Source organism: Pinus tabuliformis, chromosome 1_2, assembly GCF_031772625.1.
Source record: "Pinus tabuliformis cultivar Carrire ecotype Pingquan chromosome 1_2, CPIR1, whole genome shotgun sequence".
Classification (NCBI taxonomy): Eukaryota; Viridiplantae; Streptophyta; class Pinopsida; order Pinales; family Pinaceae; genus Pinus; species Pinus tabuliformis.
Window position 1 is genome coordinate 241,214,268 of NC_142298.1, and position 10,002 is coordinate 241,224,269.

The following is a 10,002-nucleotide window of genomic DNA, read 5'->3' on the forward strand; positions in this document are numbered from 1 at the left end:
AACCGAAGCACAAGAAAAAGAGGCTAAACCAAAACATAATTCAAGTCATAAGTAATAAGACAAGAGAGACTAAAGAGAATAAGCACGGGATGAGTGCAAGAGAGGGAAAACTAGGATGCAGTTAATCCTACTCCTAACCTAACAACTAGAAGGTTGGGGTCATGTATAATGAAATTTCCAATGAAACCACCAGTGTTGTTCCCTACCTACAATGACAAAGCCTTATGATCAATTAAAACAAATATAAAGCAATGTGCAATATAAAATATACGAACTTGAATAACTTGCAAAAAAATATGAAGGTCTTTCCTGTTAGTGGAAAGATAGGCCATAATTGTTACTTATAACCAATTCACATTCTTACCCTTTTGATTAAAACCATCATTCAACAAACTTCAGAAGCTTCTTGCGAATGTGCCTGCGTCTGCACCGAAATCCTTAGTAAGCATGAGGAAAGATCAAAATTTTTTATTTGCAACAGAGCTTTCTAGGTAAGATTGTTCCAACCATTCAATGTTTGGATCCTAAAATTCATGATAGTCCTTTTGAAAACCCCGAAATATTTGAAAAAATGAATTTTCAATTAGAGGTTAGGGATTACGATGGGAATCTTGTGGGGGAAAATAGATCTTATCATATTCAATAATAATGTCAAGATAGTGGGACTTGACATAACCATCAACGAAGGCTGAAGTGCCTCAACCACTCGAAAAAAATCTAAATAGTGAGATGTTGAACAATGAAAATTGAAGGATGTAAATCGACTATGATTGGATATACTAGTGGGAAAATGATAAAACGAATGACAATCATATAAAATATAATAATGATAAGATGGGCTGATTAAAGCATTAGATTCCCAGTTTTTAATAAACGAAGATAAGTAAATCTGAATAGTATCGCAAATGCTTTGCACAACATAATAATCTTCCTCACGTGACAAATGTAACAAACCATTTTCTTGTAACTGGTTACACACTGTGTTAGCATCATAATCGTCGAAAGGAGTAAAAAGAAATGCTAGTACAACAAACACATGAAACCAACTAGCGTAAAACAAGTGAATAAGAATCATATTCATCAAATAATCCATGCATTCACTGATACTTAAGAGGATTTTAGGTGCGATGAAGAAAAAGATTAACGTCAGAATATTCACAAGAAGGACCAGGAGCTTATTGTTTTCAAAAGAGTGTGATAGGTATGACTCCTTTGGTCAAAGATAATATTTAGAATAATTAACTTTTCAATTCCATGATTCTATGATAGATACATATTCCAAACTTGAGTTTGATATATGATAATTTCATGAAGATAAATCATTTGAAATAGAAACTTGAATCTGACTAGAAACTGAATCTTGAAAGTTTGAGAGATCATATCCATAATGCCAAATATATTTCAAGAAAGAATTTACATTTAGCCAAACCATGTGGAAAGAATTGTTTTGTGCAGAAAACCAGACCTGACTCAGTTCAAAGGTCTTGTCGGATTGCGAGATCCTAACATAACCATCAACAAAAGTTGAAGTGCCTCGACTCCCGGGCAAGTCTCGTAACTTTAAAGGATTATAAAATCACATTTCAAAGATTGAACCAGATCGCGCATAGTGTGAGGATGGAAGCTTTCATTGATTTTTATGTGGTCATTATTAACTGAATGATACCATCCTTGTCACTGGTTTGATTAGATTTTTCAACTTTAACAACCAGATTAATCAAGTTTAAAGATTCATCTCATCACAAATTTGAAGATACGTGAATAGAAAAAAATTCATGAGCAAGTTGGTTTGGAGAGTTGTCTTCATGCAAGAGAAGAGTTGATGAGGGATGTAAAGAGTACTTAATGATTTGATTGTTTCCATTTTCATCATGGATAATATCACCACCTTGTGCCAATTGAGAAGTTAGTTTATCAGATGAAGAACTTCAAGAGCATGGAGTATCCCCGTCATGAGTAGATGCATCACAAATGATAGAGAAGAAGGGAGAGTGAGATGAGGAGGGAGTTTGGATAAGGACATATTCTTTGATCGAATTAGATTCCAGATCTAATTTGGTCATATCAACATGTTCCATAGGAACCAGAAAATTAGATAATGTACCTGGGCATTCGTGATCACATACATAAATAGAGTCATCATGATCAGAATTATTGTTTCCCAAGGCTACAAGTTGATGGAAATAATTGATTGCATTTGATTCACTACTGAGATTAGCATATTGACAATCATATAAGAACAAGAGTGCATCATCTTCACGTGGAGAATTTTGGGAAAACGAAGAAAGATTGATGTAATCTTCACCTTCATGTCCCTCTACTTGTGTAATGTGTCTGCCTTGTATCTGATTGCAATTTGTACCAACAAATTGAAAATTAGGACAATGGGAAAAACTAGTTGATGGAGCAGATTGATCAAGTGGATAATGGTACAAAGAGTCACAACATGCATATGACAAAGGATAATCAAAATTGAGATCAGATTGGAGGCTGGAGTTATCATGTTGCAGAATGGGGAAGTTATTCTTCACCATGGGCTTCATGATCCATTCTCGTATTTCCTCCATTTAATCTGAGTCATGAGTAATGAAAAAAGAATGAGAAGGTGGATTAGGAATTTGATTTGAAAAATTTTCAACTTTATTTCCATCGCACAGAGGCACCCTCATCGTAACTGACAAAGGAGGAGGACAAAGAACAAAAGGAGTAGTAAACTCCTCCTCTGAAATTAGAGGTGTCTCATGATTCACAAGAGTTAGGGAAGTAGGAAAATCATGGGGTTCAGGTTCTCCGTGTAAAGAGATAAGGACCATTCGCTCAAACTCTTGTTTAAATAAATCCATATCCATATATTTTTAATTCATAAAAAAGGTGAAGGAATTGATTAGAAAAATCCTCAACTGGTTCTTTAGGCTTCATTTTTAACTGATTGATTCTTTTACAAACATATCGATAATCACACCTGTCAAATTCTAAATGAAGCTCCTCTATGAGATGGTTAAGAGAATGAATGGAGGCAGGTGGTAGAGTGTGACACCATCAGCTAACTTGACCTTCAAGGGTGAGGCAAAAAACAATATAGCCACATGTTCACAATCAATTTCATAATATTGACAGAACGTCAGAAAAAGAGATGGATGCTCAACCAAGGACGTATCACCCTCACCATCAAATTTGAGTTGAGACAAGTCTTGGAGAGACTCATCGGGGATTAAAATTTCACCAGGGGACATATTAGAAAAACACCTCGAGAGTAATAGTTGAGGATGAGCTATTTACAATAACAGATTCAAAACATACTTAAAGGGCTTAGCTTGTCATCTGGTCCTCCTTCTAGCACTAGTTGTTGACGGTGCTGGAAATCTGTCAACCAATGGGTCTCCTTGATGTGAAGTCCCAATTAGAACACACATCATTTGGAGTATAAGCCCCATTTAGAATATCGACTTGATTTCCATGTATTCTTAAAGATATGCCTTGGATTTGGATGTCAGCAAAAGAGAGGAGTGAAAATGTGTGTTCGAAAAGCAAGGGGGGTGTGCCTAGTGAGTGTTTGATTGTTTGTGTGTCAAAGTTATTTCACTATAGAGGGGAGGAAAAGTCAACCTCTAAGAGAGAGGTAATAGTAACACCCTAGTAAAGACACACATAAACGAGAAGGATCCGTACAACATCAAGTAGAATAGTTTGCTGAGATGCGACGGTCGGTGCAACCAATGTAATGAGGAGGATCTATCTAATACCAAGCAAAATATTCCACGAGGATGCGACAATGGTAATAGTAATTACAACACATTCTCAATATGATAAGTACCAAAATAACAGAAAAAATTCAACCAATATAGCACAGATGAAAGCAAAGATGAATTACAAACATTCACAGAATAGTCTTGCAGATATCCATAATCCATGCATGAAGAACGCACTGGCCCATAAGGCTTCTTATATTAAGTAAAAGTTCCAAGACACATGTATACAATGAACATCACTAGCTCCAATAGCGGAGTGCTGGAGCCACTCCTTGCTCCTCAAAAGAATTGATCTATCTCTCTAATGTGTTGCGGGAGGAGCCAAGGTGAAAAGTCCTTTGATCATATAATGGGGGTGTATATATAACAAAGATGCGATGCTTCACCTTCCTTGTGACTTTTTGACTACCCTCATGATTGTTTGACTTCCTATGAATTTTTTGACTTTACATGACTCTTCATATTTTGAATGTGTCCTTTGGACTTCCACTTTACAATACATTTTAAATAGGTAATTACATAATCCACAATAGTGATGTGGAATATGATGACTTGTGACTGAACATCACATGACACTAATGACATGGACTACATGATGATGTGATAGTTCCAAGCTATACTTCCTATTGCCTCTTTCTTTGTGTCTTCTTGAAATATGGTACATGTTGATCTTCCTCCTCCTCCTTATGACTTGAAGATGAGGAGTCTTCCATGTGAACTTGATCTTGATCTTTTGCTAGAGTTTGATGTTCCTTCGTCTTCTTGGCTGATGATCATCTTATTTCTTCATCTCCATATGTGTCTTATAGCATGTCCTCCTTCTCCATGTCCTTCTTCATCATCTTTCCATAGCATGATAGAGTACCTGTGTCTGTGATCCACTCATGACAAGATGATATCAGTTTGATAAACCCCTAATCTAAGATGGTTCAAATTGATCCATTAAATGAGTCAAAACTAGATGACAGGTTGGGAAAGAGGATTAGTAAATGTGAAATTACATGGTTTAGGTAGTCAGGGATGAGCTTAAGCCTTGAGACTATAGTGCACAGTTCAGGTTGTGCTGAAGAAGAAAACTGTGCAGTCTGGGAGCTCAGGGTGACAGGCTAAGGGAATGGGAACTGGATCAGTCTATTGTATAGTTCAGGAGGAGAGAGGAGCCCAAGTAATAGCACAATTATGCAACTCTAAGGGGAAGAGGAGGTTGGGACATTACGTAGTTTCATAGTTTAGGAGCTCAAGGATGAGATTGAGGCTATACACTGCGTAATGCGTAGTTAAGGCCAGGATGGGAGGAGGAATTGCACAATTTTGGGAGCCAAGGTCAGGGTTTGAGCACTAAAGTTGCGAAATGTGTAGTTATAGGCTTGAGCACTGAAGTTGCGAAATGCGTGGTTTTGGGCTTGAGCACCGAGGCTGCGAAATGTACATTTTTGGCTTTGAGCAATGAGGTTACAAAATGCAAAGTTCTGGAGGGCTGGATGAGTTAAGTTTGCTGGGAATTTTCTGAAATTTGGCTAAGTATGAGACCGAAGAGACTGTTATGAACAGTGCTATGACTTGAAATGATCACACACCTGAAACACTTTGATCACACAACATGATAGATCATCCATAGCACGTTAACAACATATTTCCCTCAATGCGACAACTTTGTAACAACCTTACGACAAGTGCGGCATTAAAGGTACACTTTGCGAGGACCATGCCGACATTTGTGCAATAGTGCTTAAATCTTTGGGAATGAGTGCAAATAATGTTTACATGGTTATAAAAACTCATCCAAACCAACATACCCCCTTGAAACCATTGAAACAAACATACATACATTGTGCGACATATAAGATGCGAAAAAAGCGATAATTGCTAAAGTGCAAATGACTCTTGTGATATGTGAGTCGACAATGAAAGTAACACATGCCAGAGCAAAGATAACATGAAAATGACATTATTTAGAGTGAAGGCAAGTGAAAGCAATGACTAAAAACATGAAAACCACACTTGCGAAAACAAAGGTGCAAGAAAGCAACAGTTTACAAAACTCACCAAAATGGAAGTATGAACACAACTAGAATGTGAGAAAATGTCGTTGTCAGTGTGCACTGACTGTTGAAGTGGATTGGACATCACATAGACACAGTCTTAATGGAACGTGCTATGCTTGTCCAAGCTTGTGTAACAAGATGTGCTCATGAACTTGTTGCAGACTTAGCATGTCTGGGCAAGTGACTTCAACACCTCCGATCCAAGCAAGGAGCTCAAAAGCATTAACCAACCAAGAAGTGACTAGGGAATGATTGATCACAAGATCCATAGTAGGCTCCAAAATTCAAGTGTAAGAAATTTTTTGGAGGGTGTTTATCGCAATGACAACAACTTCCATGGAGAAAGAGGAAGGAGGGGTCATACAAATCCTTTGCTGGTGCTTTAGATTGGAGAAGAGAAGGAGTCAAACAAAATTCTCAACTGGGCCCAAAATTGAAGACTTATTGTTTTGGAGGAAGCAACAATATTCAAGAGGCGATACAACCAAGCATGCCATTATTGCAGGAGTTCACAGATTCATTTTTTCATAAGAAATAAGATTGATTAACATGTAATATTGTGTTGAATATCAATAAAATAATTGGCTATTTTTTTGGTTACCATTATGAGAATTTATTGTGTTATTTGTTTCATAAGGGTTTACCATTTAATTTACACACAACATGTTTAACGAAATGTACATATGGAAAAATATTTCTTTTGATTTCATTTAAAGTGTTTGAATGTGTAAATGATATTTTTGTGATTTTTTATCACATATATAAAAAGGAATGTTAGAGTGGTATCAAAGTTATGCATCCCACTAGCTTGATGGGGATTATTAGTAGAAAATAGACTCCACGTCACCTTCAATATCAATTCAATAGTGTTTTGAGAATATTCCTTGGGAAATATGCTAAGGCAAGAATGAAAGATGAACACACTTAACTTGCAGGAGCATTTTCCAGAATTCTTGCGGGTCTTGAAGACTACAACAAGAACTTGACAAAGGCCTTTAAAGGATTTAACATTGTTAAACATAACCATGGCAAACAAAAGAGTGTGAAGGATAAGCCTTGAATTCTGTATATTATTCACAATGACACACATTTATAATACATTGGAGTGACCCTTGGTTTCATATTCCAAGTGGTCTCTTGGACTCCCATTGACTGTTCAGCTTCCACATCAACCCTTAGAGGATTAGGTGTCCAACATTCCCCTCCTTAATTCTAAGGGATATGTATGAGTCCAAGAAGAGAGCTGTAATACAAAATGTGCAAAAATGCATGGCATCACTTGGCTAAATGTGATCTCTGAAATGTTGGTATAAGGTGATGGTTTAAGGATGACCACCAACACTGGAATGCTTAGTGAAGTTCCCAGAACTCTTCCAATTCTGGAAAGAAGGTGAAATATTCTGCTAGAGGACATGTCCCTAATACTTTGGAGAGGGATACCTTCAACCTGGAAAAGGGATGTCTACAACCTACAACGGTTTAAGGATGACCACCAACTCTAGAATGCTTCATGCAATTTCTGGAACTCTTCCAAAATTGGAAAGAAGATAAAGTATTCTACTGGAGGAAGTGTCCCAAATTATTTGAAGAGGAAGAAGCTCAAGCTAAAATGGGAGGTCTTAACCCCACACATATGGTTTAAGGCTGACCAACAACCAAAGGCATGCTCAGGGGCATATCTGTCTCTGGCTAACACTTTGAATCTGGTATGGCAAGTTGTGGCTTAGGCTCGCTTGATGAGGCTTTAAAACTTGTAGATGGCCGTCATTTCCTCCCCTGTCAGACACAAGGTGAGATGATAGAGAAAAATCAATTTCAAGACCTTTTAATTTTCTAGAAGAGATTCTGATATATGACTGAAATATCTTCTTATTTGTTGAAGCCCATTGCCAAGAAGTGATCCATCCAAGATGAATCTCTGTTCTTGCAAGAGGCTTGTTTTTGTACCATATTTTTGAAGAATGAGTATGCTGACCACGATGATTGCATGGGTGAAGATCAAAACAATGATATTTCACATGTCCAACTCGATCACAATGTTGGCATTTCACAATCTATTGTTGTGGAGGAGTAGGAATAGGTGAATATGAACCGTCTTGAAGAAATCCAACACTCTAAAATTTGATGGGCTTTGAGTAATCTGGAATATGAAAGGATTCCTCCTTATCATATTCAAGACCTATTTTGTGCTTGTTGCTGAAAAGCTCTTCCCAAGGTTTGATAATTGGCTTGGGAAGTGCACGTTGAATTTTCACACATGTATGCAAATCTGCTTCTGAAATGGGCACTTGATCTTAATCAACCTCAACTTTATTGAATTGATGACTTGATGGTTGCTGATAGAATCCTATTTAGAAGTCAAATAGGGGATTGTTTTGAACAAAAGCAAGTTCAGAAGGATGTATTTTTTGATGTAACTCATCTTGTTGAAGCTATGCTTCGAGCTGCAGAAATTCTATATTTTCTTGTGCATTATGCAGCCAGGTTTGGATGTAAAAGAGGGTGTCTTTTTTGATGTTTACCATCCCATCAATAGTGGAATGTATTCAAGTATTCAATAACTCTATTACATCATCAATCCTAGCCATTTTATCCAATCTTATAATTAATAACTTAGGCTAGAAATTGCACAATTTTTTTTGGGTTATCGCTGCAACTAACAACAATTTAAATATTGCTACACAAACTGTGGAATGAATATGGATAATATCATGAGTATGCCACTAAATTCAACACATCGACCCAATTGACATCAAGTGTGGGACATCAAATAACCAATGCACATGCCAAAATTTTAAAAAATGGATGGACATGCCAATGCATATAATAATTTCAGTGTAATATTAAACTGCTCTGTAATATCCTGAAAATGGATTTCTCAGCAAATCATGCCTGAAAAACGAATTTTTCACGAAAGTGGGCTTCAGATATCATAAAAAGTGTTTAAAAACACTCAGAAACCCACTCCAAATACTGCATCAACCTTTACTCAGCTTTTATGGGCAAAAAGGTGGGGAAAAGTGAGGATTTTGGCCCTAAAATGAGTGTATAAGAAAATATGCGTAAAATGAAGGGTCAAGGTTATGGAATATGTTATATTAGGTCAAGAGGGATATTCATGTCGAATTTTATAAAAAAAAAGGCATTTTACTAATTTAAACAGTTCCTCCTTCCCGACTAGTCAAGAAAAAACCTGATTTCCCATGACTTTGAGTATGCAGAAATTTATTGAAGCAAGGACAACGTATTTTCTAAAGGTATAAGATGTAAAACAGTATGAAAAATCAGAGAATGAGTTGAGGAACATGGAATAGGCATTAAGCAAGGTTAAACAACAGTTTTACATAGAAAGCCCCTCAAGATTGAGGTGCTGCAAGACAGGAGAATGACCCAGAAACCCTTCAACGTTATTTCCAGGAGGCTGAAGCTTATTTTTAGTATATTACAGATCTACAACAGATAAATACATGAAAACATAGATCTATAATGAAGCCAAATTCCCAAAGGGCTCTTTATTACATTCCCCTTGGGGATTTTAGCAATACATGAAAATGTCGGAACATATCTGAGTTTTACTACAGCAGATCTGTAGAATGATTCAGAATTTCTGAAGCAAAAACTTCAGTAAATGTATCAGATCAGAAATATACTTGGATTGGTTGGCCAATCCAAGGGTCACCCTTGATGCAAGGAGGCTTACTTCACATCAGAGATCTAGCTCCAAAATGATGCCAAAAAATTTGGAACGTTGCTCCTTCAGCAATAATGCAGATCTGGGGAAAGAAGTGCGTAGTATACCATGAAGAACACATTGGCCTGATGCCAAGATCTACAAATCAGATCCAATGTCTTCCACTCTGATCCTCCAAAGGAAAGAAAGACTCTCCCTCTGAAAAACAAGCAATGGAAGTGGTGTTGTGGAGTCTCCACGACAACACCCTACAACACAGTATTATGCTGCTGCAGCAATAATGCTGTCCTAGAGGATGATGCTTCTTTCTCAAGCCAAAATAACGATGGGACAACCTCACCCGAGCAGGCACTCGAAGTCCCCCGGGGCTGAGGGTGAGATATCCGAACGGAGATACTCGGTGCACTAAACAGTGCTACAGACTAGTTAAACAACCAGCGTGCTCAAGAAGTTGAAATGACCAACTCAATATCATAAACATATGCATGAATGGCAATAGCTCTCCTCCCCTCCATTT